This window comes from Dromiciops gliroides, chromosome 1, assembly GCF_019393635.1.
Source record: "Dromiciops gliroides isolate mDroGli1 chromosome 1, mDroGli1.pri, whole genome shotgun sequence".
In the NCBI taxonomy this organism is placed as follows: Eukaryota; Metazoa; Chordata; class Mammalia; order Microbiotheria; family Microbiotheriidae; genus Dromiciops; species Dromiciops gliroides.
The window spans coordinates 622,549,782-622,577,483 of record NC_057861.1 but is presented as its reverse complement, the minus strand read 5'-3'; the positions used below and the strand labels follow the sequence as shown (position 1 = coordinate 622,577,483).

General features: G+C 40.3%; 1 protein-coding gene across 7 annotated transcripts in view; it reads left to right on the top strand.

Moving 5' to 3' along the window:
- The window catches only part of ZNF263 (zinc finger protein 263), a 55,728-nt gene that overhangs the window by 18,267 nt on the left and 9,759 nt on the right, over positions 1–27,702 (top strand). For 2 of the 7 annotated variants that reach the window (XR_006354089.1, XM_043976193.1), the window contains exon 1: positions 26,483–27,021. The exons of 4 other annotated variants lie outside the window; for them this stretch is intronic. The gene's annotated coding sequence lies outside the window, so the exon portion shown is untranslated. Of the gene's footprint in view, positions 1–26,481; positions 27,022–27,702 lie in introns of those variants that run through there. One more of the 7 variants, XM_043976198.1, reaches the window with a different exon arrangement.

Here is a 27,702-nt window from a genome sequence, read left to right as displayed (position 1 = left end):
TTTACCATATGTGGGTTAAAGAGGCAGGGGAGGGAAGGAACTGGCTTTTATTAAGTGCTTACCTACTGTAGGCAGTTTTTGCATTGCACAAATTAAACTGGGGGGTGGGGGGGAGGAGAAGGTCTGCGGAGCGGACCGCTTGTATTAATTGAGAACTGGCTGTATGTACCAAGCAGTTTACAAATATCTCATGCATTTTCTTTAGCTTGTATTTATTATATCTCTCAGGGGCAAAGTCAATGGAGATGTAAGTGTTGTACAGACAAAACAAATAAAATTTTATTTCAAATATGCCTATGTAGCGCCTAATTACATTCTAAGTGTTTTCCCACTGGAAAGGAATGCTTCGAACTACTTTTAAGCCCCGTTGAACTCAGATGGAAGGTTCTCATTGGCAGCTGCAGGTGATGCCTGCTTTCCCAAGGCCCCTTCTATTGATTATGTTCCAGGAAAATGGGTGAGGCCAGACTAATCCAAAATGAGGGCTTTCCCCCTCCATTAGTAGTGCTCAGATGGGTAGTGGGCCCCGGTGGAGGAGCTGAAAGTAAAGGAAGCAAGGAAGCATCGGGAGTTGAGGGGAAAGGGATGCTCCTCCGTAAGCAGGCCGCAGTTCGGAGGCCTCTGCGGCCTTGCCCCTGGCTCAGCCCGCGCCGGCGAAGATGCCTAGGCAGCGCCGCCCAGTGGGCGATCACAATGGGGAAGGGAGACAGCTGGGCCTCTTGGGCCGGAAGACATTGTGGCAACGCCCCGGAGGCGGAAGCCTGCGTCAGCCGGTCAGCCTGCGTCAGCCGGTCAGCCTGCGTCAGCCCGCGTCAGCCTGCGTTAGCCTGCGTCAGCCCCCGTCAGCCTGCGTCACCCACCGTCACTGAAGGGGGGGGGGGACTTTAGGCCCCTCCTCCCCATTTCCTGGTGAGTGGGGCTGTCAAGAATCCCTCCCACCCTTTCCAGATGGACTCTAAGTCCAGGGTGCAGGGTGGAGCCCGCGGGTGGAGTATTGCTTCCTATTGGTGGGTAGGACCATCACTTGGGCAGCTAGGTGGCGCACTGGAGAGAATGCTAGGCTTATAGTAATTTAAGATCTGAGTTCAAATCCTGCGTCATACATGGTCGCTGTGTGACCTTGGGCAAGTCACTTGACCCTGTTTGCCTCGGTTTCCTCATTTGTAAAAGAAGCTGGTGAAAAAAATGGCAAACCATTCAAGTGTCTTTGCCAAGAAAACTCCAAACGGGGTCGTGAAGAGTCGGACACGACTCAAAAACAATAGAACGAAAGAACAGAAATCTGCCCCTTCGGCCCAAGCTCAGGCAAAGGAAAACGCCGGCTCCTGTTCAGGTTTCGGGCCTGAGAATCCCAGAGGGAGGAGCGATCATGAGGGACGTTGCGCAGCTGTTAAACCACGGTGCATGCGCTTTGTGGCCGAGGTCCCGCCCTAAAGCGAGTGCCAAGGAAGCTTGGATGGGGGGTGTGGGGGAGGCCTGGTCAGGGGTGAATATGCTTATACTAGGCGTTTGACAAGCCAAGCCCGCCGTCCTCCACCTTCACAGGACCTAGGAAGAGACCCAGAGGCAGTAACTGAGTGGGGCTCGAAGGTGCCCTTTGACAGTCTTTGTATTAACCCCCTACTGTGCAGTCCGCCCCTTTGCGGTTCACTGCAGTCATTGTGTTCCCAGTCATATTCGGTCTTGTGCTCTCGCATGGTCTCGCGAGCTCTCTCGCATGGTTTCACCAGCTCTCTCGCATGGTCTCGCGAGCTCGCGCGTTCTTACTCTTGTTAATTTTTTAGGCTGCTAGGTGGCGCAATGGGTGCATGTAAGTATTGTTTGTGATGATGATCATCATTATTACTGTAAAATGGAGTCACCAAATGTAAAGTGCCTTGCAAATCTTGAAAGGACGATAGGAATGCTAGTTATTATTTCATCATTTTCTTTTTACAAAAGTAACATTTTTGTCTGTTTTCTTTAACAGCGTGACTTACCTGGAAATGTGTTTTGCATGACTACACATAACGTCAAATTGGTTGTCTTCTCAGTGAGGGGGAGGGGATCGAGGGAGGGAGAAAATATGGAACTCAAAATTGGGGGGGTGTTGTTAAAATTGTCTTTACATGTAATTGGGGGAAATAAAATATTCCAAAAAATAAAATGCAAAAAAAATTTTAATTATTTTTTTTTTAATGTAACCCTTGCACCACCACCTACCCAGCAAGTTATCCCTTAAACCATTGTCCCTATTTCGCTTTGCTGATCGAGGGCATCTAACTGGTGTTGCATCAAATCCCCACCTTGTTCACTCTTATACAAACTCTTCACAACCCCATTTGGAGTTTTGTCAAAGATACTGGAGTAGTTTGCCATTTCTTTCTCCAGCTCATTTTACAGATGAGGAAACTGAGGCAAACAGTGTTAAGTGACTTGCCTAGGGTAATATTGGTAGTAAGCAGCCAAATTTGAACTCAGGAAGATGAATCTAGTTGACTCCAGGCCCTCCACTCTATCCTTATTTGTCACCTAGCTTCCCCTTTCTATCTATAGGCTCAGTTTTTTCTCTGCTTTCAAAGAAATGGATTTTCTCCTTTCCAATACTAAAACCTGCAGTGGTCTTCTTAATTCCATCCCACCCTAACTCCCCAAACCTCTTCAGTCACCCTCTCTCTAGTTTATGTCTCTAACCTATCTGCTCATTAGCTTTTTCCCCTCTATAGTTCACCCACTAACACAAGGCCAACCAGCCTGTATAATATCTCTCATCTGCCCCTTACTGTCTATTCTCACCATTCTAGTTCAGTTCCTCATTACCTATCCATCTAGTCCTTTCTCACTCTAATATGTCCTATATTTGGTCTTCCTTATATATAACTCTTATCTTGTAACTCCATTCCTAAAAAACCTTCAATAGCTCCCCGTTTATTTTTCAGGCAAAGTCTAAACTACTTAATCTGACTCCAGACTACCTTTCTAGCTGTTTCACATGCTTTTTACTCCCTTTTTGTGTCCTTTGTTCCATCCAAAATAGATAGATCACATTACACAAGCACATTCTATATTTTCATCAATATTACTTTGTTTATACTGGTCTCTCTACAGGGAAGCCCTTTACCTTGAGTTATAAGACATATACCAAATGGGAAGTAAATTATAAAAGAGTACTGAGATACAAATAAAATTTAGGAGAGAGAGCCTTAGTGGGAGAAGGTAGTCAATGAATTTTTCTTAATATTTTGGTAATTACTTCAATATAATTGATTTCTTTTGTATTCCTGTTGTTGTTTTTTTAATGTAAGCCATAATTCTGAGGTGTCCAAAGGCTTAGCTAAACTCCCAAAGAGATCCACAAGATAAAAAATTATAGGAACCCTGGTCTGTAGTTTATTATTTCCAGCTATTGAAATCTTAGCTATCCACTTAACTGCCACTCTTCCACTCAGAGACCCTCTCTCTTTAAACTTTATTTTTACCTCTTTATTCCTTTATCATATTTTCTTCATATATTGTGGTTATTAGTGGTATGTGTCTTATGTCTCAAGGGCAGAGGTAATGTTTTGTTCATGTTTGTGAGAGAAATCATTATTAATAACCAGTGATTTGAAGGGGGCAGCTAGGTGGCACAGTGGATAAAGCACCGGCCCTGGATTCAGGAGGACCTGAGTTCAAATCTGGTTTCAGACACATGACACTAACTAGCTGTGTGACCCTGGGCAAGTCACTTAACCCTCATTGCTCCACAAAAATGATGATGATAATAATAATAATAATGAAATAACCAATGATTTGGGGAGATCCAGAGTCCTAACTTTTAAAAGTCCTGATTTTTCAAAACTAAGTCTTTTGAAAGACATTGCTAATAATGAGGTTGGACTCACTTTCTTGTTCAGACTCCACCCAGGTGGAGTAGCCATTGTGTTCTTCTCAGGCTTGGGTGGGGCATAAATTCTTTGAATGGATTTCCCAAGGCTGGGAGTGGTCTGGGTAGAGAGATAGTTTCTCTTTCCAAGGGTAACATGATGTCACTCTCAGCCCCTCATTATAATATTCATTCTTTAATGAATTGTTAACCAACCAGGGTGGATTACCACCCTGGGGAACACCTACTCTTGAAAGGGTATATAAACTTTGAGCCTATAGCCATGATTGTCTTTGGTCTAAGAGAGACAGCTAAATGACCATCCTTTTATTAACAAACTTTCTGGTCTTATTAATAAAATATTTAAATTACCCAGAAATTGTGTCTCTTGAACCTTTTTAAATGCCACATTTGTATATTCAAAGACATGGAGTGTCTTATTTAGTGTTTGTTGGAATAACTGAAGGGCTCTATTAAAACAAAAATGTTATTGGAAAATGTCAACATATTAAAATTTAAATTCCTTAGATTAATACATTTTATCAGATTCACTCTAGTTGTCTAATGAGGTCATGAAGGAGCCAAGTGTTGTTTCAGTAGGACACTAAAATGGAGGCAAAAGAATTCAGGATTTTTGAGAGAGATGAACAAAGGAAGATGAAAAGTTGCCAAAAACTAATCTTTATCCACTTTACTGTTTTTCTTAGGGTCCACCAGGAAGTGTGTATGTGTGGTTGGGGTGGGAATAGGGCTAAGCCTGTCAATTATGTGTTAATGTGGTAGAATTATCATATACATTCCCTTTCTTGGTTATATTACCTGGTGCATAAGGCCTAATATATGGCTGAAGCTTTTTGTACAATCTATATTTATATTTATGGCTTTCTACAAGGTGAATTCTTAAATTAATAAACAGTCTGGGTCTCTGAAGTTTTTCCCCACAATAACTGTATATGAAAGGTCTATCTCATAGGTGATTAGAGGAGTGAGCTAAATGAAACTTTTCACAACTGTGGTGACACTTACATGGATCCCCCCCACTCAGTGTTTATATTCTGTTGTCTTTTAAGGCTTAGGCCATGACATAAACTTTTCCCAGGTTGAATACATTTTAATGTTTCCTTTTCAGTATAGTTCTCTGATGCCCACCAAGTGAAACATTTTCCAAATTTAGAACATTCATTGAGTTCTCCCCCCTTTATGTTGTCAATGATGTCTAAAAAGAAATGAATCACAATTGAAGGTTTCCCAAATTCAAGGCATATGACCTTTATCTCCTGTGTAAATTCTCTGGTGCCCCGGAGGTTTTTTCATAATTAAGACATTTATAAGTTGTCCCTCCTAGGCTGTTTTTCTGCTGTGGATGAAGATCTAAATGATCTTTCACTGTAATACATACATTTAGAAAATCCTAACGAATTAGCAAAGATATTGAGATAGTAAATAGCTTTAGCAAAGTGCAGGCTAAAAAATGAACCCACAGAAATCAACAGTATTTCTATATAATAATAAAATCCAAGAGGCAAGAAGTCCCATTCAAAATAACCACAAAAAATGGCAAAGAATTGGAAATTGAGGGAATGCCCATTAATTGGGGAATGGCTAAACAAGTTGTGGTATATGAATGTAATGGAATACTATTGTGCTGTAAGAAACGGTGAGCAGGAGGATTTCAGAGAAACCTGGAAGGACTTACAAAAACTGATGCTGAGTGAGATGAGCAGAACCAGGAGAACATTGTATGCAGTATCAACAACATTGTGTGATGATCAACTGTGATAGACTTAACTCTTCTCAGCAATACAATGGTCCAAAACAATTTCAAAGAACTCATGACAGAAAATGTTCTCCACATTCAGAAAAAAGAACTGTGGATTCTGAATGCAGATTGAACCATACTGTTTCTACTTTTTGGCTGTTTTTTTCCTTCTTTTTTGAAGTTTTTCCCCTGTGCTCTGATTCTTTTTTCACAATATAACTAATGCAGAAATATGTTTAATGTGATTGTACATATACAACCTATATCAGACTGCTTTCCGTCTTAGGGAGGGGAATGGGAAGGGAGGGTGGGAGAAAAAATTGGAACTAAAAATCCTATGAAAACAAATGTATACTCCTTTGGTATTGGGTATGATGAGTTCCATGCTTTCTCCTCCTATGATGTTTCTTCAGGCTGGATCTCTGATAATCCCTCCCTAGTACTGCAACTAGTGGTTCAACCTTTTTTGTTTTGTTTTGTTTTTGTTTTGTGGGGCAATGAGTGTTAAGTGACTTGCCCAGGGTCACACAGCTAGTAAGTGTCAAGTGTCTGAGGTTGGATTTGAACTCAGGTCCTCCTGAATCCGAGGCCGGTGCTTTATCCACTGTGCCACCTAGCTGCCCTGTGGTTCGACCTTTTTTGTTGTTGTTGTTGTTGTTGGTTTTTTTTGTTTTGTTTTGTTTTGTTTTTAGTGAGGCAATTGGGGTTAAGTGACCTGCCCAGGGTCACACAGCTAGTAAGTGTTAAGTGTCTGAGGCCGGATTTGAACTCAGGTACTCCTGACTCCAGGGCCAGTGCTCTATCCACTGTGCCATCTAGCTGCCCCTTCGACCTTTTATAAGAGCACTCTCCTATAAGCTTTGACCTGTAGAAAAGTAGAATGTAGTTTTCTAGATAATTTGGAGCTAGAACTTTAAACATTGTAGGGGGAGAGTCCCCTCTAAATACAGAGGAGGAAAAAGAGAACCCAAAGTCTCATTCTATTCCCAGAGCAACATTCAGAATGAATGATAAAAGTATTTATTAAGCAGTTACCATATGCCAGGCATTACAAACCAGCAAGACAGTTTCTGCCTTCAAGGTGTTTATATTGTAACAGGGAAAGAGAAAACATAAAGGTGAGGTAAAGGTAAAAAGCAAGATGGTGGGGGAGGGTTGGAGCCCAAAAGTATGGAGAAGAAGTATGCAGCAAACAAGATAACTGGACCAGGAAAGGTGACAGCTCACCAATCTGAACACAGGGTAGGAGTAGGAGTTCAAGTTCTAATGGGAGCAGGAGAAAGCAATTTTGTAGGTGGTATGCTTTGGAGTGTCGCAAAAATTTCTAAGTCTGATGAAGAAAAAGAAACAGTGAAGTCCCCAAGCTGTAGAAAGATAGGTTTATTGAGAGAGGGATCCTGTCTCACAATAAAGCTAGTCTCAGGTCTAGGACCTGAAGACCCTAAACCTAGGGTGGTATTTATACCGCAGTCCCTCCCATTGCATCTTTAGAGCATATAGCAAATGGTACTGAATATGATCCAAATGGTATAGAAATGAAACATTTTAACATGGTCACCATGCCCAAATCATAAAAATGGTCTTCAGTGGCAGTAACAGGGTCAAACAAACACCTGGCAGCCAGCCAATTTGGGGTTCTCAGAGCTTTTTGCAGAAGTCTAATGCATATCATATCGAATGCTGATTGGTCCTTCAGCTTAGAAGATACTATTTTTAGTACCTTGGTTGAACATTTAACCACAATGAAAGGAGATGGTCAAGAGACAAGTTCATAATAGGAACATGTTACACAATTTCTTTCCTACTTACTGCATTTGCTTAAGCCACTAAAGAATATTCAGAGCACATTGAATCACCATCTCTAAGGGTTGGGGGAAGTCTCACTCACAGGAGGTAGCCAGGAGGTTCTGTGAGTTACAAGAAAAATCCTGGGAGAGACTTAACAGCCATGAACAGGGCATGTTCTACATATTCTTATTAACCATAACCCTGTAGTGTCCTGAATTCCCACTCTGAAGTCTTGGTATCATTCCTTCTTTGCATTTCATTACTATAAAACTTGCAATGTATGTTTTCTGCTGCTTGCAACAAAAAAGGGAAGCTAGTGTAAACATTTTCAGAATCAGAGATACAACCCAGTGGAAGAGAGGAATCTAAGAGATATGAAGAAATAAGGTGGTATGTCCTTTCTAAAATTCTTGATTTGTTGTCCTTAAATTAATAGCTCTTATTGCTGGTCTTGGTTCTACTCTTCTATAACCTGAAATATTAAACAAAACATACACTAATATTTCCAGGAGAAACTGTTTAAATATAATTAAGAGATCAGTTATTGAAGAGGGAAATAGGGTAATTGGAAAGATTTGTAATAGTAACTCACATTTCTATATCTTCTCTCCTAACAGTCTTATAGGGTAAGAAACTAAAATGTTATTATTCCTATCTTATGGCATAAGTGAATGAATGAAAAAAACATTTAGTAAGTGCTTGCTATATGCAAAGCACTCTGCTTAGCACTAGGGATACAAGTTAAAAGATAGTACTTGCTCTCAAGAAGATCACCTTCTAATTTTTTTCTTTATTTAGCATTTTATGTTCTCCCGATTACATGTAAAAACAATTTTTAACATCCATTTTTAAAACTTTGTGTTCCAAATTCTCTCCCTTCCTCCCTCCCCCGCTTTGAGAAGGCAAGCAATTCAAAATAAATTATACATGTGTAGTCATGCAAAACATTTCTGTATTCATCATGTTGTGAAAGAAAACAGACCAAAAGAACCTCAAGAAAAATAAAGTAAAAAACAATTATGCTTCAATCTGTATTCAGACACCACCAGTTCTTTCTCTGGGGATGGATAGCATCTTTCACCATAAGTCTTTCAGAGTTGTCTTGGATCATTGTATTGCTGAGAATAGCTAAGTCATTCACAGCTGATCATCCTACAGTATTGCTGTTACTTTGTACACAGTACATTTCACTTTGTATCAGCTCATATAAGTCTTTCCAGGTTTTTCTGAGAGCATCCTGCTCATCATTTCTTATAGCACAACATCATTCCCTCATAATCACATACCACAATTTGTTCAGCCATTCCCCAATTGGTGGACATCCCCTCAATTTGCCACCAGAAAATAGCTGTTATAAATACTTTTTGTAAATATCAATCCTTTCCCTTTTTGCTTTCTATCTCTTTTTGGATATAAACCTAGTAGTGGTATTGCTGAGTCAAAAAGGGTATGCACAGTTTTATAGCCCTTTGGACATAGTTCCAAATTGTTCTCCAAAATGGTTGAATCAGTTTACAACTCTACTAACAGTGCATTAATGTTTCATTTTCCCCATATCCCCTATAATATTTATCATTTTTCTATGCTGTCCTATTATCCAATCTAATAGGGATGAGGTAGTACCCCAGAATTGTTTTGACTTACATCTTTCCAATCAATAGTGAGAGCATTTTTTTCATATGACTATAGATAGATTTATTATTTTATCTGAAAACCATTCAAATCTTTTGATCAATTATCAATTGGGGAATGGCTTTTTTTCTTTTTTGATGGGGCAATGTGGATTAAGTGACTTGCCCAGGGTCACACAGCTAGTAAGTGTCAAGTGTCTGAGGCTGGATTTGAACTCAGGTTCTCCTGAATTCAAGGCCAGTGCTTTATCCACTGCACCACCTAGCTGCCCAATGGCTCTTACTTGAATAAATTTGACTCAGTTTTCTATATGTTTGAGAAATGAGGCCTTTAACAGACAAACTTGCTTCAAAATGTTTTCACAGTTACTGTTGCTATATTTCTCTCCATCCTATTCCCTCCCCATGCAGTTTATTCTATTCTCTATCTCCTTTTACCCTGTCCCTCCTCAAAAGTCTTTTGTTTCTGACTATCCCCTCCCCCAATCTGCCCTCCCTTCTATCACCACCACCCCAATCCCCTTCCCTTTCCGCTCCTACTTTCCTGCAGGGTAAGAAAGATTTCTATACCCAATTGAGTGTGTATGTTATTCCCTCTCTGAGGTGCTTACATTCTAATAGAGAGACAGTACAGATAAGGAAAATAAAGCTTAGAGGGAAAAGGTATTTGCCCCTAGAGGAACTGAAGATTTTTACATAATGCTTGATCATCCTATTTCTTTGGTTGTATTTAAAACCAAGGAGAGATACTTCTGTACAGAATAAGAACTTGTCTGGCAAAAAAGGTCTAAGGGCCATATAATCTGATAAGGGACCAAGAGAATAAGGAAATGTAATGTCTCTCATTCTTCTATGCTGGTCCCATCTTGTGGAATAGATATTCAATGACAATGGGACTGATGCATTCTCACTGAATCTTCCCCAAACCAAAAGGTAGGGAAACAGTATTATATCTATTTTATGGAAGAAGAAACTGAAGCTAAGGAAAGTTAAGCAATTTACTCATGGACATACAGCTAGTAAACATAAGTGGTTGGCTTTGAATATAGGTTTTCCTTATCCTAAATTCAATACTCTTGGTTATGAATTTAGAATTCAAGGCCCATGAAACAACCCTTCATGGCTTTGGATGAGACAGAGGAGGAAGAATCCCCAAATGTCACAGATGTGAGTTTCAACATGATTTTCTGCACATAGGTGACCTCACTTATTCTCTCTGTTGATATGTAGTCTCATTCCTGTCTGGGCATGTATTTTATGTTTGTTTCCATGGCTCTGTGCATCAGCTTTTATGGGGCTAAGGCAAGGATCAGCAAACTAGGGCCTAGAGGCCAAATCCTGCCTGCATTCTTCTGTTTTGGTAAGATCAGTGAACTAAGAATAGTTTTTACATTTCAAAATTCAATAAAACTTTATTTTAAAATGTAAAAACCATTCTTATCTCACAGCTATACGAAAATACTGGGACCTTCATGCACAAGTTTCCCTCTTTTTTTTTTGGTTATTATGCCAGTCCCACAGAAATGTCTTCTTAACCTTTCAACCAATCAACAAGCACTTATTAAGCTCCTACTGTTTGCTAGGCATTAGGGTACAAAAACAAAAGCCAAACAGCCCCTGTCCTCAGAAACAAATTTTAACTGAAGAGACGTGTGTGTGTGTGTGTGTGATGACAACAATAATGACAATTATATAGTGCCTGCTATGTGACAGGCACTGTGCTAAGTACTTTACACATATTATCTCATTTGAGCCTCACAACAAACCTGGGAGATAGATGCTATTAAACAATACAAAACAAATAGAAGGTACTATTGGGGGAGGTCGTAGGGGAGGAAAGGGAACAAATATTTTATTAAGCATACGCACATGCCAAGATGTATGGTATGCTATTTACAAAATTATACCATTTGATCCTCACAACAATCCTGTGAGGTAGGTATTATTATCCCCACTTTAAAGTTGAGGAAACTGAGACAGACAGGTTAAGTGACTCGCCATGGGTCACATAGTGGCTTACTCTGGATTTGAAGACAGGTCTCTCTGACTCAGTGCTCTATGTTCTGCACCAGATGAGGGTACCAGGAAAGACCTCATGTAAAAAATGGCACTTGAACTGAATCTCAAAGGAAACTGGGCATTCCAAGAGACAGAAGTGAAGAGGGAGAACATTTCAGGCATGGGCCATAACATTACTAGTGGCTCAAAGACATCCCTTTTAGACCAGAAAGTGAATCCCTCCATTTTTACTTAGGGCCTAATCTCCTTCCTCTCAATCACCATAGATACCTTGTTCCTCATTTCTTTGGCAATTTCTCTGTCTAGTTTTTAGTCTTCATTTTCCTTCCTGTCTCTTCCACTCCTTCCCTTCCCACACTCAACTGAATGTAGTACTCAGACCCTGGTTCTAAAGCTTCATTTGGCTCTTCCACATGAAACTTGGGGTTCTCCAAACCCTCTCATTTCTATATGCCATTTTAATTAGACTCTTTAGGTCAGACAGCAACTTAACAAAGATCGGATAAGGCATCTTTAAAGTTACCAGTATATTGGGGCAGCTAGGTGGCATAATGGATAGAGCACTGGCCCTGGATTCAGGAGGACCTGAGTTCAAATCTGGCCTGGGACACTTAACACTTACTAGCTGTGTGACCCTGGGCAAGTTACTTAACCCCAATTGCCTCACCAAAAAAAAAAAATAAAGTTACCAGTATATTGACTTATTCATGAAGAATTTACTGAACGTTTATTTCATGCACATATTGTCACAAGCCATAGATAGATTTGGAGTTAGAGGGGCCTTCAAATTCACCTTGTCCAACCCTTCCTTTTACAGATGAAGAAACTGAGGCCCAGAGGGATTGGTTTGCCCAACTCCCGAAGATAGAAAGTGACATGGGCTAGGATTAGAACCAAGTTGTACAGATCCAATATTCTTTGGATTGTGCCATTCTGTAACTCGTCACAAGCCTATATAGCCAAGGTCTTTCCTATATAACCAGAAAGCATGGTTGTGGTGAGAAAAGCACTGGACTTAAGAGTGAAAAGATCTGTGTTAGAATTCTGGTTCTACCATTTACCATCTGGACTCTGCCACTAAACAGAAGGCAACATGGTACAGTGTGGAGAGGACAGGATTTGAAGTAAAGCACCTGAGTTTAAACCCTACCTCTACCACTAGTATCTGGGTCACCTTGGACAAGTCACTCAGTCTCTTTGGGACTCAATTTACTCACCTGTAAAAAGAAGGGGATGAATTAGATGGCATCACATTCCAAGTTTTCAGTCCTTTTTGTTGTTCAACTATTTCAATCATGTCTGACTCTCTTTGATCCCATTTTAGGCTTTTCTTGGCAAAAATATTGAAGCAGTTTGCCATTTCCTTCTCCTTTTACAGATGACGAAACTGAGGCAAACAGGGTTAAGTAATTTCCCCTGGATAACACAGGTAGCAAGTGTCTGAGGCCAGATTTGAACTCTGGAAGAAGAGTCTTCCTTACTCTAGGTTGAGCACTCTATCCACTGCACCACATATCTGCCCTTTATGGTACTTACCAAAAGCAAATTATTCAACTTATCAGAGCTTCATTTGTCTACTTCACAGGGCTGCTATAAGGAAAGGGATTTGTAAACAGCCAATTACCACTATGGAAAAGTGACTTACTACATTCTAATTATAGGAGGCATACTGAAGTTGTTACACTGCTGCTACTGTATAAATTGTTCTCCTGCTTGTGTTCTTTTTTTTTCTTCATTGCTTTATGAAAGTCCTCAAAATATTGTTCTTGTCTATGTCTTTTTTTTTTTTTTTTAGTGAGGCAATTGGGGTTAAGTGACCTGCCCAGGGTTACACAACTAGTAAGTGTTAAGTGTCTGAGGCCAGATTTGAACTCAGGTACTCCTGACTCCAGGGCCAGTGCTCTATCCACTGTGCCACCTAGGTGCCCCTTTCTATGTCTTTTTGAAAACTTCGGTTTCCTCATTTCTTACAGTACTTAATCACATTTGTATATCATAATGTAAATAATCATCCTCAATTGGTCTTCTCAGTTTCTAGTTTTTCGCCACCAAAAATGGAAAAAAAAAAAAAAGAAAGCGGTGTTATAAGTGTTTTGAGTGGCTAGGTGGCACAGTGGATAGAGTGCCAGGCCTGGGGTCAGGAACATTCATCTTCTTGAGTTCAAATGTGACCTCAGACTTACTAGCTGGGAGACCCTGGGTAAGTCACTCAACCCTGTTTGCCTCAGTTTCCTCATTTGTAAAATGAAGTAGAGAAGGAAGTGGCAAACCACTCTACTATCTTTGCTAAGAAAACCGCAAATGTTATCACAGGGAGTCAGACAAAACTGGAAATGACTAAACAACAAAAATAAGTGGTTTTGCATATAAAGGACCTTTCCCTTTTTCTTTTATTTCTTTTGGATATGGGTCTAGTAGTGGTACAGAGGCCTCAAAGGGCATGTACAGTTTTGGTAATTTTTTTGTGCATGATTTCAGTTTGCTTTAGAAAATTTGAGTACCCATTCACAGGTCCACTAACAATATATCAATGTGCTTTCTTCCCACAGCCCCTCCAGCATTTATCATTTTCCTTTTTTGTCATCTTTGCCACTTAAATGTGAGATGGACTCTCAGAATGCTTTACTTTGCATTTCTTTAATGAGTGGTGATTTGGAGCATTTTTTCCCATATAACTATAACTAATCTGGGTTTCTTCCCTTGAGAACTATCTGTTCATAGACCATTTATCAATTGGGAATGCTGCTTTTTCTTATAAATCTGAATTAGTTCTTTATATATCTTGAAAAATGAAACCTTTATCAGAGAAACTTGCTTCAAAGAATTTTTCCCCAATTAAATGTTTCCCTTCTAATCAAAACTATTAGATTGGTTTATGCAAAAACTTCAATTTTATGTAATCAAAATAATCCATTTTATCTTCTGTTCCTCTCTATTCTTTGGTTATGAAATTTTATCCTATTTGATTTATACAGTAACAAGACCACTTGTAAAAATAACTTTGAAAGCTGAAAAAACTATCATTGATACAGTGACCATGCATGATTCCAGAGAACCACTGATAAAACATGCTATCCATTAAGAGTTATCATAGATATTTTTCTAAATAGGCATTAAAGGAATTTTCTTGCTACACTATGGTATTTGTTACAAGAAATGTTTGGTTTTTTAAAATCTTTTTCTTTTTCAATGGGCTTGGGGCTCTGAGAGATCTGTTAATTTTTCTTTTTTCAATAGAGAGGTGGGAGGGTGGTAGGAATGTAAAATGTTACATGCACTTTCAGATGAGGTCACTGTATTATTAGTTTTATTTCATTGTTTTACTTGTTACAAAGACCTCTCACAAAGTGGGAGTGAGCGTAAAATGTAAAAGACAAAACATCTCAATAAAACTAAGAAGCAAAAGGCCGTCCAGGGCTTCAAGGGGCTTACAAAATATAATTGGAGGTATAAGACATGGCAACATACAAGATAAGTATATGAAAGAAGAGGGAGAACACAGAGGGATGATTCCCCGAGCAAGACGAGAGGTGGATAGGAGGAAAGAGACTTTCAAGTGTTTCGGTTTGTTTTGTTTTTTGTTTTTTGAGGGGGTGGGAGTGGGGGTTGTCAATTTGGTTAGCCCTCCCCACCCACCCCGGAGCTGCGCCCACAAAGATGGCCAGTGCCAGCACACACGCTGCCCAGGCCCTTTTTATCCCGTCTCCTTAAAGCCTAAACTAATCCGGGGCCAGAAAGGTTCTAGGAGACAAAACCGAGAATGAAAAGCAGATTGCTCTGATACACAGGGTCTTGGGGACATAAGAAGGGGAAACCCAGGCCCTGGCTCCAAAAAAGGAAGCCCTCCCCGGAAATCTACTTATTCCCCAAAGCTGCAGGGACTGTAATTAATTTCGTGCGAATACTACATTTCCCGTAATGCCGCGCTGCAGGCTCCCTTTCCTGCGTTGGCCTATAGTTTGGAACGACTTCTCTTCGTCCCCTAATCCAAACCAGAGAAATCGAAGGATTTCGGGGGCCTCACCCCCCTCTTTCAGCCAAACCAATGAACTCGAAGGATTTCTCCCCGCCCTTAAGCCGAGTTCATCCAATAAGGAGAAGACATCCTGGTTCTGCAGTTGGCCAACAAGTATTTGGAACTGGAAGGGACCTTAGAGATCATAGATTCTTAGAAACAGAATTGACAGGAACTTTGGAAATCAGATTCAGAACTGGTGAACTTTTTAGGACTAGTCCAACCACCTAGTTTTATAGAAGAGGAAACTGAGGCAAACAGATTAAGTGATTTTGTCAAGTTCACATAGCCAAGTTAGTGTCTGAGGCAGGATTTCTAGCTAATATTTATAAAATACTAAATGCCAGGCACTGTTCTAAGTCCTTTACAATTTGAACTTTACAACCACCCTATGAGTTAGGTGCTATTATTATCCCCATTTTACTGATAAGAAAACTGAGACAAACAGGTTAAATGACATGCCTAGGGTCACACTGCTAGTAAGTGTCTCAGGGCATGTTTGAACTAAGATCTTCCTGGTTCCATGCCCAGCTATATATCAACTAAACCACCCAATCTAATTCAGCCCTAAATCAACAGAGAAGGAAACCAAAACCCAGTAAAAAATGACTTAGGTCAAGTTTCACAGCTGGTAAATGGTAGAGCCAGAGTTCTGACTGGCTGCTGGTGAAATGAAGGACATTATAAGCTTCATGGAAGAGGCACCATTCCAGTTGGGAGGATACATAGGAATTTAACAAGGAAGGGACATCTCATGCACAGTGGACCAACCACATGAGGAAAGGGATGTGCTAGGATAATTGTTTTTATTTATCTTTTGTTCTTGAAGAAAACCATAACATCTAAGTGATGTCACCACTTGCAGTGAATTGATTTTCAGTGAGGGAGGGCTGTGAAAGGTCACCAGCCTCACTCCTTCAGAGTCATCTGGGTCCAGTGGCAAGATATATATCAGGATGACTGGAGAGGTCCCCGGATATTTGCGTCATTTGGGGTTAAGTGATTTGCCCAAGGTCACACAGCTAGTAAGTGTCTGAGGTGAAATTTGAACTTGGGTCCTCTTGACTCCAGGGCCACTGCTCTATCCACTTTGCCACCTAGCTGCCCCATTAGGATAATAGTTTGGCACGAAAGAAAATAACATAAAACAAGGCTTGAAAGGTAGGGTGGTACTGTTGTGAAAATAGACGTCTAAGTCCAAAAAAGAAAAGAAACGGTGAAGTCTCCAAGCTATAGAAAAATAGGTTTATTGAGAGCTTATGTCACAATAAAGCTGGTCTCTGGCAGGGGTAGGCCTGCAAAGACACCTAACTTGGGGCTTTTAAGTATTTATACACTACTAATTTTAGACAAATGGGAGACCATTATATAATATAAATGATACAGTAAGGAGAAATTGAGACATAGTTGTCATGATCATGGTCATGCACATGGTTTGTGGGAACAGAGATATAAGCAAAGTTATGCTCAGCAGACAGCCAATTCAGGGATTTGGTCAAATTTATCACCCAAAAAGGGGTTATGTTTAGGGTTCTCAATGCTGATTGGCTCCTTCGTTTTACAAGACACTATTTTTTGTGTTGTGGTTAACCACAATGCACCTTGGTTGAATATGTAACCACTATGGAGAGGGACATCAGTTATGAGACAAGTTTACAAGAAAGTATCTAAAGAATATTTAGAATACATCAAGAATAAGTTACATAGTATCTGTGCTGTATGCTGTGATTACTACCAGTTAAATTGCTTATATCTAAGGGTGAGAGAAAATCTCACTCACAGTACCAAATATTAGATTATAGAGGACCTCGAAAACCAAGATGGGGAGAGGGGTGGAGTGATGCTCATATAAGAAAAACTGCTGTTCCAGGAGTCAGGAAGGTGAATTAAATAAAGCAGAAAGTGGAGACCTGTGAGGTTACTACAATTGTTCAGGCAAAGGGTAATGCAAATCTGAGCTAGGGTGTTATTAGTGGGAACAGAAAAGAGGGGGCAGAAAGATGTGGAAGACTTGGTTGTGGATTATATGTGAAAGGTAACAGATAAGACTTGGTAACAGATTGGTTGTATATGAAAGGTGAACAAACGTAAATAGCCAAAAATAACCCTAAAGTGACTTTGCATACCCTTTGACCCAGTAATACCACTACTAGGTCCCAAAGAGATCATAAAAAAGGGAAAAGGACTGACATGTACAAAAGTATTTATAGCAGATCTCTTTGTGGTGGCAAAGAATTGGAAATTGAAGGGATGCTCATCAATTGTTGATGGCTGAACAAGGTGTGGTATATGAATATAATGGAATGATATTGTGCTGTAAGAAACGATGAGCAGGAAGATTTCAGAAAAACCTGGAAAGACTTAAGTGGACTAATGCTGAATGAAATGAGCAGAACCAGGAGACCACTGTACACAGTAACAGCAACATTGTGTGATGATCAACTGTGATGGACTTAGCTCTTCTCAGCAGTGCAATGATCCAAGACAGTTCCAAAGAACTCGTGATGGAAAAATGTTCTACACATCCAGAAAAAAGAGCTGTGGATTCTGAATGCAGATTGAACCATACTGTTTCTACTTTTGTTTTTGAGGTTTTTCCCCTTTGTTCTGAGTCTTCTTTTACAACATGACTAATGCAGAAATATGTTTAATGTGATTGTACATATATAACCTGTATCAGATTCCTTTCTGTCTTAGGGAGGAGTGAGGGAAGGGAGGTAGGGAGAAAAATTTGGAACTCAAAATCTTATAAAAACAAATGTTCAAAGCTATCTTCCCATATAACTGAAAAAAATAAAATGCTTTCATGATTAAAAATAAAAAAATAATAAAAAATAACCCTAAAGTTAATGAATATGAAAGATAGAGCTATATAAGTGGTGCCACAGAACAAAATAATCCAGAAGGAGGAGGAACATATTTAGAGGAGAAAATAAGAATTTTAGTTTGAGACATGTTGGTGTGACCCACACAGGGACAGTTTTTAGGAAACTGGAAATGTGAGTCTGATACTCAGAAGAGAGATCAGATTTGAGATTTAGATTTGGGGATCATCTCCATGGAGGTGGTGACAGAAGCCCTAGGAGTAAATGAAATTGCCAAGACATAGTGAAGAGACAGTATCAACAACATTGTGTGTTGATCAACTGTGATAGACTTGATTCTTCTCAGCAATACAACGGTACAAGATAGTTCCAAAGGACTCATGATGGAAAAGACTCTCCAAATCCAGACAAAAAAAAAGAACTGTGGAATATAGATGCAGATTGAACCATACTATTTCTTTTGGTTTTGGTGCTGTTGTTTTTCTTTTTTGAGGTTTTTCCTTTTTGCTGTGATTCTTCTCTTATAATATGACTAATGCAGAAATATGTTTAATGTTATTGTACATATATATAACCTACATCAGATTACTTGCTGTTGTGGGGGGGGGAGAGGAGGGAGGGAGAAAAATTTGAAACTAGAAATCTTATAAAAACAAATGTTGAAAACTATCTCTATATGTAACTGGAAAATAATAAAATACTTTTATAATTAAAAAAAAGACATAGTGAAGAGAGATAGGAGGGCTTAACCAATAGCAGGGGACTGGATAGAGAACAAGTCCAGCGAGCTGGAAACCACCAGGTGCTGAAAAGTACAGAGAGAGTAGGTTAAAAAAAAAAAAGATGGAATGCAGAAGGTTAAGCAGGAAATAATGAAAACTGCTATTATGATAGGGGATACTGATACCTTCTACCTGACTCCAGTAGGAGCCCTACATAGATACATCCTAGTAAAAACTGATCCCCTTGATTATAAACATTTGATGTTAACTTTGTTGCTGGGAGAAGCAGAAAAGCCTTTAGTGGAAGTCCTGGATACAATCTCACAATTGGGATAGTAGTATATTATGAATCCGCCTGCTGACAATGAGTGACACACCCTCTTGCATTCTAGGAATTCAACTACTCCAAAAGATCACAACTATCATCTTGGGGAAAAACAACAGAACAACTTGGGAGGATGATCGTTGTATGAGTAGATGTTTTTGTTTTAACATTAATGTGACCATCGAGGGACAGGGATGCCACACTGGACAGGAAAATCTAAGATTTATGACATACACTTTGTTAAAGAGACCAACTTGTCTCCGTTCTATCTGAGATAAATATAACATGTTTATATGAAGACTCTAAAGAAAAAGAAAAGTACAGAGGAGTCAAAGCAGGGGGTAGATACCAGCCTCCCTCCCCACACCATCCTTACCTTCTTGTTTAAATATCAACATTCAAAGCTGAGATACTGAACACACAACTCCTTACTTTTCCCTACTCTCTTCCATTATATTCAAGAGCAGGTGGTGTCAACTTGTACTCCAAGCACCCCAAAGAAGTGGGAAGGTGGGATGATTGAGTGAAGTGTTCCAGGAGAGAAGAGCATTTAATTTCTTTGCAGTTTTCCGTGACCATAGAAAAAGTCTGGGGCAGCTAGGTGGCGCAGTGGATAGAGCACCGGCCCTGGAGTCAGGAGGACCTGAGTTCAAATTCGGCCTCAGACACTTAACACTTACTAGCTGTTAACCCCAATTGCCTCACTAAAAAAAAAAGAAAGAAAAAGAAAAAGTCTTATCACTAAAATAGAGGCTCAAATTAAGCTAAGAAACTTCCCAGATACAGAATGAGGGTGGAGGCAGGGAATTTCTTTTAATTCTCCATGGATTCAAGGCCACATTTCATATTGTCCCCAAATCAAGATTTCACCCAGGTCAGTGAAGATTTCCTTCTTGCATGGCCATTGAAATGGCCTTTCAGCCAGTCAGCATAGGAACACCACAGGATGTCTCCCTTGTTGTGTTGTTCCAGTCATGTCCAACTCTTTGGGACCCCATTTAGGGTTTTCTTGGTAAAGATACTGGAGTAGTTTGCCATTTCCTTCTCCGGCTCGTTCTACAGATGAGGAAACTTAGGCAAACTTCCCCTGGGTTATACAGCTGATGTCTCAAGCTGGATTTGAACTCATGAGGATGAATCTTCCAGCTTCCAGGCCCTGCACTCTATCCACTGCACCACCACCACCTAGCTGCCAGTATCACTCCCTTACCAAATAACTAATAAAAAGTGACCAGGCACAGGCTGAATAATATTATTGCTATATATGTAATAATATATACTTTTTTTTTTTTTGCAGGGCAATGGGGGTTAAATGACTTGCCCAGGGTTACACAGCTACTAAGTGTCAAGTGTCTGAGGCCAGATTTGAACTCAGGTCCTCCTGAATCCAGGGTTGGTGCTTTATCCACTGCACCACCTAGCTGCCCCATGATAATTTTTTTTGTGTGTGTGTGAGGCAATTGGGGTTAAGCGACTTGCCCAGGGTCACACAGCTAGTAAGTGTTAAGTGTCTGAGGTCGGATTTGAACGCAGGTACTCCTGAATCCAGGGCTGGTGCTCTATCCACTGAGCCATCTAGCTGCCCACCATGATACATTTTTTTTTTTACATATAAGGTATTTAATTTTTTCCGTTACATGTAAAGATAGTTCTCAACTTTTGTTTATACAAGCTTTACAATTTCAGATTTTTCTCCCTCCCTCCCCCCTCCCCCAGACAGCAGGCAATCTGATATAGGTTATATCTATATATCTATATACATATACATATAGATAGATAGATAGATATACACACACATATATATACACATAATAACATTAATCCTACTTCTGCATTAATCCTGTTATAAGAGAAAAAATCAGAGCAGTAATGCAAAACCTCAAAATAGAAAAAAAAAACCACCACCCAAAACAAAAGAAACAGTATGGTTCAATCAGCATCTATACTCCACAGTTCTTTTTTTTTTTTTTTCTTGGATTTGGAGATCCTCTTCTATCATGAGTTCCTTGGAACTCTTCTGTGCCATTGCATTGGTGAGAAGAATATAGTCCACATGATACATTTTTAACATGGAACATTCAAAGTAATTCTGCTTATCCATGATTCTTTGTGGCCTTAATTCATTTTTTTTGGTTTGTTTTGCGATTTTTTTTTGCAGGGCAATGAGGGTTAAGTGACTTGCCCAGGGTCACACAGCTAGGAAGTGTGCTAGTGTCCGAAGCTGGATTTGAACTAAGGTCCTCCTGAATCCAGGGCCAGTGCTTTATCACTGCGCCACCTAGCTGCCTGCCTTAATTAATTTGGGGGGGTAATTCTTCAAAGATTCTGTCTTTTCTTTTTTCTTCTTTTCTCTATCATCCCACCTCTCTCCCTGCTCCATTCCAATAAGAAAAGAAAAACAAAACCCTTGTAGCAAAAATGCATAGTTATCACAAATTCCCACCCTTGGCTTGTAAGAAAATGTATTTCTTATTCTGCATCTTGAGTGTATCCCCTTTCTTGTTATAGGTGGGGAATGTGCTTCATCATCGGTCTACTGGAATTGTGCTTGTTCATGGCATTCATCAAAGTCTTTCAAAGTTGTTTTTCTTCATAATGTATTTCTAAAAATGGCTCTTCTAGGGGCAGCTAGGTGGTGCAGTGGATAAAGCACCAGCCCTGGATTTGGGAGGACCTGAGTTCAAATCCAGCCTCAGACACTTGACACTTACTAGCTGTGTGACCCTGGGCAAGTCACTTAACCCTCACTGCCCTGCAAACTAAACAAAAAAAAAATGGCTCTTCTAGTTATGCCTAGTGCACTCTCATCTGTTCATATGAAGTTTTCCAAGTTCCTGTGTCTTAAATGAACTCCCTTCTCATCTCTACCTCAGACAATCCTTAGATTCCTTCAAAGAATAACTCATAGGGCAGCTAGGTGGTGCAGTGGATGAAGCACCGGCCCTGGATTCAGGAGTACCTGAGTTCAAATCCAGCCTCAGACACTTGACACCTACTAGCTGTGTGAAGCTGGGCAAGTCACTTAACCCCCATTGCCCCGCAACCCCCCCAAAACAAAAACAAAGAATAACTCATATGCTACCTTTTGTCATCTCCTATGGCACAATAATATTCAATTGTATTCATGTTCCATAATATCTTTCTCATAATTTATTCCCCAGTCAGATGCCCATTTAATTTTCAGTTCAGAGTTGCTACAAATATTTTGGTGTATATTGGTCCTTTTCCTCTTTCTTTGGAGTTTATTTCTAGTAGTGATATGGCTGAGTCAAAGAATTCTCAATTACTTTTTTTTTTGGGGGGGGGCTGGGAAATGAGGGTTAAGTGACTTGCCCAGGGTCACATAGCTAGTGTCAAGTATCTGAGGTCACATTTGAACTCGAGTCCTCCTGAATCCAGGGTTGGTGCTTTATCCACTGTACCACCTAGCTGCCCCTGAATTACTTTCCCAAATTAACAATTAACAGCTTCATCAATAGTGCTTTAGTGTGTTGTTTTTTCCACAGCCCTTCTGGTAATTGTCAATTTCAATTTTTGTTATCTTTGACAATCTGATGGGTCTGAGGTGGAACCTCAGAATTGTTTTAATTTGCAGGTTTTTTATGATTGTTGATATCTTGGATTTCTTCCTTTGAAAACTGTCTATTTAGTCCCTTAAATTTCTTGATATGAGACCATTATTAAAAAAAAAATTCTAAAAAAACTTTCCCCCAGTTAATTATTTCCCTTATAATTTTAATGGAATTAGTTGTTTGCACAAAAAGTTTAAAATTTTTAAGTATTGAAAACTGTTTTATCATCTATGACCCCCTCAAATTTTTTTTAATCATGAACTCCTCTCCTATCCATATGAAGGTATTTGTTTCCTTGACCCTCTAATTGTTTAATGATGTGACCTGTTATATCTAAGTCATATATTCATTTGGAACTAATCTTGTATGGTGCTCCTACTCTATACCTAATTTCTGCCAGTCAGCTCTCCAGGTTTCCCAGCAGTTATTGTTCATAAAGTATGCCTCAGGAGTTGGAGTCTTTGGGTTCATCAAATACCATGCTACTATATTATTTGTTTGCTTCTGAAGTGTGTACCTATTCTATTGTGCTGGTTGATCTATTTTTTAATCAATACCAAATTAGTTCTGATGCTTCCTGCTTTGTAGTATAATCTGAGATCTGGTAAAACTAACCCCCTCTAATTTCTCACTTTTTAAATTTTTCCTTGAGATTCCTGACTTTTTATCCATTTAGGTATGTGGTTGGCCTTCCAATTCCATAGTCATCCCAACTGGGGTCACTTTGGGCTCTGAGAAGCCACCTTTGGTCTTATCTTGCTTAGTACCTGACCTCTACCACATTGCCAGGATATCTACAGCTATGCCACCGAGAGTATAAATGACCCCATCCCATTCATACTCCCTTTTATGTGCTGTTTTCCCCCATTAGAATCTAAGATCCTTGAAGGCAAGAACCATCTTGTTTTCATTTATTTGTATCCTAAGTGCTTAATACAGTGCCTGGTAAGTACTTAATAAATGCTTCTATTAAATCAATTTGCTTATGCTATTTATGAATTTCATTATTTTTCTATCTATACAGTGTAATTTTTTTGGTAGTTTGGTACGGAACAGAATAAATATAGTTATTTAGGTAGTATTATAATTTTATTATACTAATGGCTTGGCCTACCCATGAGGTATTGCTATTTCTCTAATTATTTCTCTTTCCACCTGGAGATGGTTCCTGATGTTTGAGGCAATTTGGGTTTAATGGGTTGCCCAGGGTCACACAGCTACTAAGTGTTTGAGATAAGATTTGAACTCAGGGCCTCCCAGTTTCAGGGCTAGTGTTCTATTCTCTGTGCCACCTAGCTACTCATACTGTCAACTACCCTATAGGTAGTCTTCATTTCCCTCCTCAGTTTCCATAGCACTACTCTCTTTTTGTTCTACTTGTCTGTCTGTCCCTTCTCAGTCTCCTTTACTGGATTATCATCTCTCTACTGCCCACTAAGTGGTGATGTCCTCCAAGGTTCTTTTCTCTTTTCTTACTATATCCTCTCCCTTAGTAATCTCATTATATTATCTCTATGCAGATGACTCCCAAATCTAAATATTCAGACCTAATCTTTCTCCTGAACTCTAAGCTTGTGTTAGCAACTGCCTTCTGAACATCTTCACCTACATGTCCAGTAAGCAACTTTAAACATCATATCTAAAAGGGATTTTTTTTCCTCCAAAACCTATCCCTACTCCAAATTTTGCCAAATCTGCTGATACCTCCACCATGCTTATAGTCAGCTGGGTTTGTGTGGGGTTTTTTTTCCGGGAGTCAGCTGGGTTTGTAACCTTGTAATCATCCATCACTTTCTTCTGCTTGAACCCCCATCTTCAGTTATATTAGATTGTAAGCTTCTGTTGCTAAAGAATTATTTTACTGAGTTAGAAAAAATAATAATGAAATTCAATTGGAAGAACAAAAGGTCAGGAACTTAAAAAAAACAGGGAAAAAAGATGTAAAGGAAGCTGATTCAGTAGAATCAGACCTTAAACTATGTTATTAGGTGGGAGCATTGTCGAAGTATAAAATGGATAATTTCAATTATCTTAAATTAAAATGTTCTCATATAAATAAAACCTATATAGCTAAGAATAGAAGGAATGCAGACAATGGAGGCGGGGAACTTTCATAGACAATCTCTCGGATAGGATGTGACTGGGTTGGAATATTGCTGAAGTGTAGGAAATGAGGAGCTGGTTGTTAGAAAAACATGGAAAGACTTGGACTTATTTTTTTTTTCTTTTTTAAGTGAGGCAATTGGGGTTAAGTGACTTGCCCAGGGTCACACAGCTAGTAAGTGTTAAGTGTCTGAGGCCAGATTTGAACTCAGGTACTCCTGACTCCAGGGCCGGTGCTCTATGCACTGCGCCACCTAGCTGCCCCAAGACTTGGACTTATTAAGGAAGGTGCTATTTACCTTCAGAGAAAACAGATGAAAGGTAGAAATAAGCATGGTATGGTCTTACATATATGTGTATGTTTATAGATATCTATGTATGTGTATATACATACATACATGTATATCTATATCTTTTTTGGGTTTTTTTGGTTGGGCAATGAGGGTTAAGTGACTTGCCCAAGGCCACACAGCTAGGAAGTATTATGTGTCTGAGGCCAGATTTGAACTCAGGTCCTCCTGACTCCAGGGCTGGTGCTCTATCCACTGTGCCACCTAGTTGCCCCATATCTATATCAATCTATATCTCTACTGCCATGCTTAATTGTAGCTTTCTTTAGGGTGGGGAAAAAAACAAAGTAAAAAGTACACAGCAGAGAACAAAAGAAAAATACCAAGGAAGCAGAGAAAAGCTGGGCAGCTTGGAAAACAATGTGTAGTATTTATTATATAGGTTTTCTTGAAATGTAAATTGTTTTCATACTAAATCCATTCTTATGTTCTGTTGTGTACATAGCAATGTTTTTGTTTTCTTTTCTCATTTTGTATTTGTTTAATATAGATTTTAAAAATTTACACCCCCCAAAAAGATTGTAAGCTTCTTGTGGGTAGGTACTATCTTTTGCCCCTTTTTGTATTCCCAGTGCTTAGCACAATACCTGACACATAATATTTAATAAATGTTTATTGATTGATTTATTGATTGGATGTCTTTGTAATAGTATCTTCACATCTTTTATCTTTTCTCATTCATCTATTCACAGCCACAACCCTATAGTTCAAGGTTTAATTATTTCCTGCCTAAATAATATACAGTAATCTTTTCATTGATCTCTCTGCCTCTAATCTTTCTTCTCCAAGTCACCCTCCACACAACTACCAAGAAATCCCTAAAACACAGATCTATCATGTAACACTCTGCTCAAAAATCTTCAATGATACCTTCTGCCTCTAGCATAAAATACTAACTCCTTAGCTTGGCATTTAAAGCCCTCCACAACCTGGCTCCTCTCTCCCTATCTATTTTACTCACCTTCACATATTCTCTGTTCCAGCCAAAATGGCATCTATTCCCTCATACACATTATATCTCCTGTCTTCATGTCTTTGCATAAGAGGTCCCTCCACCTCCTTTGAGTCTTTCAAAGAACTGCTCAGATTCAGGGGCTCCAATATGAGGCATTTCCTAATTCTCCCCAGTTATTAGCATTCTTCCATTCCAGAAATTACTTTGTATTTATTATATAGTCCCCCTCCCAATAGGACGTAAGCTTTTAGAGGACCTTAGGCAAAGAGCTTAATGTCTCAGTGTCTCTAAGGCAATTGTGTAAACCCATAAATCGCTGAGAAGATAACCAGGCATATGTGGAAGTGCCTTACACCTATCACAGGTCTACTGCACTCTTATTCCTTAAAGGGAAATCACAATATATATCTGAATGAAGCGCTTATCCAGCCTCAGCACCGGCCGCACCTAGGCCACGAATAACGCCACCCCACCCCCACCCCACCCCCAAACTCTGTGGTTCACGCTGGTGGCTATGGAAGATACCAGGGAAAGCGACTAATCGCTCTACTCTTAAGGAACAAGGAGTACCCCGGGTGGGGTAACAAAAATTGCACGTGCAAACCACAGTCCTGCTCAAGTTGTGCTGGGCTCCTTTTCTCCCCTTTATTATCAGCTCCCCGTGTCTGGCTTCCAGTCGCTTGACTGTACCTCAGTCTTCGTTCTCCGTCCCAGACACTTCCACGCCTCCTACCCCTCTCCCTCTTTTCCCCCAAAACCCATTCGTTACCGGAACCCTGCACTACCCGCCTTCGTGGTGCTCGTCACCAAGGTACTTTCCCTTCCCCCCACGTTTTCTCTGATTGGTCCTATGTAAATCCCGCCCTCCCACACATACAACGCGAGCAAAATCTACCTCTCCCGTTGGCCACCGAAGCTGACAATGAGACGCGTGACTTAAATGAATCAACACGTTCGCCGCCCGTGCCTTCGGGAAATGTAGTTCTAGAAGTTCATCCTGCACATGCGCTGTTCGAATTTAAGGCGCTTCTGAGTATCTTGGTTGGATTTCCGGCCAGGGAGCTGAGTAGGAGTCTGGAGAACAGACAGGCTTCCTGGGCCCGGCTCGAGTGGGTGAGTCCTAGGGGCTGGGGATAGCTCAGTTTCCCTTCTCTGGGCCGTGGTCCCGGAGGTACAGGGGCGAAGCATAACGGAGAACCGTGGAGGGCGGCCCGGTCTCCTCCCCAGGGCCGTTGTGGAGGAGGGGGAAGGGGAAGCTGGGGTGGGAGGGGCAGTTCCCTGCTTTTGGAGGGGGGAGGCTACCACTGTTGTGGGGAGGGAGGTCAGAGACCACTACTGATGGGGTCGGGGAGGCCGGGGAGGCCACCACTGATGGAGGAAGAGGGGACCGGGGAGGCCACTACTTATGGGGTGGGGGAGACAGGGGAGGCTACCACTTATGGTGTGTGGGAGACTGGAGAGGCCACCACTGATGGGGTGGGGGAGGCAGGGGAGGCCACCACTGATGGGGTGAGGGAAGCTGGAGAGGCCACCATCAATGTGAGGAGCACCTCTGGGGCTGCCTCATCTCCTGAACCCAGCGCCCCAAAGAGACTCTCTTATTTGCTTTGAGAGTAAGACCCTGCAAAGGCAGTCATTAATAACAGCCCATTTAAACTTCAACCATAAAGAACTTTTTTCTCTATCGGGTTCCCCCAGCCTAGGGGTGGGGGGGCTTTTGAGCCCCTTTTTTTAAAACTGATTTTCGCAGTTGAGGTTTGAGAGAGCTGAAGGTAGATGGAATAAACACTGATC